Source organism: Rhinopithecus bieti, unplaced genomic scaffold (genome assembly GCF_001698545.2).
Source record: "Rhinopithecus bieti isolate Rb0 unplaced genomic scaffold, ASM169854v2 scaffold_10354, whole genome shotgun sequence".
In the NCBI taxonomy this organism is placed as follows: domain Eukaryota; kingdom Metazoa; phylum Chordata; class Mammalia; order Primates; family Cercopithecidae; genus Rhinopithecus; species Rhinopithecus bieti.
In genome coordinates, this window is record NW_016806491.1 from 1,073,174 (window position 1) to 1,076,071 (window position 2,898).

The following is a 2,898-nucleotide window of genomic DNA, read 5'->3' on the forward strand; positions in this document are numbered from 1 at the left end:
CAATCTTTACTAATACGCTTCTGGGGCCAGCAGTGTTATTCTATTCTTCCAAAATTGAGTCATGAAACCAAGCCCCCACTCATGAAAGGCCAACTATTAACCTCAGTCCCATGCTAACCCTCATCACCACATGGAGAATTCCATTCCCATAAGCTGCTTTTGTTTGCCTCCTGCTTTCATTATTACCTAAGTTCCTCAGGCTCCTACTTAGTTTTCTCTCCTCTGGCTTTGCAGAGAGCTAAGCCCTGTAGTATTCAACTTTCCTCACCTAGATAGCCAATAACCTGGAACTAGTTCTGGCCTTCTCCCAGACCGCTTATAAAGTGGCCTTGGTAATGAGGCTTTTGCTTCTCTTCCCTGGGAAGCAGTACAGTAAAGGGAGACCAGTCCTATGTATCTTTCCATCTCAGTGGGAGAGGAAGGAATTCACTTAGGTTTATAAGATGCAATAAACAGTGCCACCAATACACGTAGTACTGTTTCATTTAATGCTCTAGGCCCATATTTTCCAAAGTTACCTGATTTTATGAATCATCTAGAGTGCTTAAGGATGCAGATTCCCAATCCCATCCTGGTCTCCTTGAATCAGAATCTCCAGGGAGAAATACAGAAATCTGTATTTTTAAATAACGACCCTAGACAATTCTCATAATTTGGGAGATACAGTTTTCTCTGCAGTTGTTTAAAGGGATAGGGAGGGGAGATGGTGGGGGATTAGGGTTGCAATCACCTAGGGGAGCTTTCTTGCATCCTCCATACCTACATACACATCAATACCCCAAGTGTTAGTATTTTTTCCAACTTGATTATGCAGCTTTAAAAGTCTACATTATTTAACCTATCATTCAAATGTAAACTTTTATGAATGTAAATAATTTTAAGTCTATTTAAACCATTTATTGATTCAGCATTTAAATACTCATTTACATGTAATATCACAAATTATGCAAATGGTACTAATTTAGAAAAACTGCTTTTTCCTCAAAAAATTTTATTCAAATACTTCACATGCATTGTTTACAACTGGGTCTTTCTCATCACTGAAACAACATTCTGAGTCCTCTAACAGTTCCCTCCTAGTTATCTAAGGCAGAGCATGCCTTACATTGAGTCGAATGCTGTCAGTGGAGATTTTACTACATCTCAAGAACTATTTGTTAAACATCAGAGTTTTTTTTCCTATATATTCATAATCACCACAAATAAGTACTTCTTGTATTTCTGTGTTCAATGATTATTTAAAAGCCCACTTAATGATCTCCAATACTTGTTATCCAAGGTCATACCCTCAAGAATAATTAATAAATATGTCTTTGCCTTTTCCCCCGATTTTGCTAGGTGACCTTTGTAAGACAGAAAACTTCTATTGCTTGTGGCCCTTTCAAGACTTACTGTCTTCCTGAAGAGTATTTTGTTCAAAAGGACAAAGACAAAACACAAGATGACTCTCTTTTCTGAGAAATGATATTTTTGGGAAAATTTTGCTTTCCATTCTGCATATATGATATATATTACTATTTAATAGCATCTGAGCATCTGTACCCACCCCTCTCCCAAATTGTTTGTATAGAGACAGGGTTTCACCATGTTAGCCAGGCTGGTCTTGAATTTCTGGCCTCAAGCGATCCTCCCACCTCCACCTCCCAAAGTTTTGGGATTACAGGTGTGAGCCATCACGCCCAGCCAGCATCTGTACCTAAACCCAACTTGAATTCCCCAGAGAAGTTAAACTGGCCCCAGTATTTTCTCACAAGATGCTAGAAGGCAAATTGTGGCATACCTATACCTTCTGGTTGTTTAGTGCTGAAAAAAGTACAGGACTACTTTTAAGAAGTTGACTTCTTTTGAGAATGTGGTTATCATTCAAAGTTTGTCTATAATTGTAACTTGGGTTTTAATGGGAAGCAGTGTAGTACTGATTGTTCTGAAGACATTAATAATATTGTCGAAATGCCCCGTGGCTGCAGAATTACTTTAAGAATTTCATAAATCATGTATATGCTGAGCATTGTCTGGAGACTGAAGAATGTTTCTCATATCTATGACATTACTTTTTGGAAGTTTGTAGATGCCATAATCGTGAATAAAATACAAATTTGTTTAAAAGTATTGAACTCAGACAATTCTTGACTTTTGAAGCTGAAACTACTCCCAAGGAAGAGCAAACTTCTAAGCTGTTCAGGTTAGTTTGCTGGTGACCAAGTTTCATCAATCAGCAAGTGGCTAAAAGGGGTCCAGGGAATGACAAATTGGGATGACAGGATATGCGACACAAGAAGAAAGGTAGAGACAGAAGGACAGCGCTTTGCATAGCTATGAGGAGAGGACTCAGAAGGACGGAAGAACACACTTTCGAAGCGGTTGGCAGCTGTCTGCCAGCACACTGCAGTGCACACCATTTTCTCCCCCAGAAAGGACAGTTTTAGTTGCAGGTGTTTCCTTTAGAGCTAAACTTAGAAAATGAAATAACTTGCTGGGCGCAGTGGCTCACGCCTGTAATCCCAGCACTTTGGGAGGCTGAGGCGGGCGGATCACGAGGTCTCGAGACCACCCTGGCTAACACGATGAAACCCCGTCTCTACTAAAAATACAAAAAATTAGCCAGGCGTGGTGGCGGGTGCCTGTAGTCCCAGCTACCAGGGAGGCTGAGGCAGGAGAATGGCGTGAACTCAGGAGGCTGAGCTTGCAGCGAGCTGAGATCGCGCCACTGCACTCCAGCCTGGGCGACAGAGCGAGACTCCGTCCCCACTCCCCCCCCAAAAAAAAACCAAAAAAAAAAAAAAAAAAAAAAAAAAAAAAAAAAATGAAATAACTCAAACTCATCAGTTCATCAGAACTAAGGAATAAGTATTGTAATTTTGTTACTAATTTTAAAGCACCTTTAAATTTTAAGAAAAC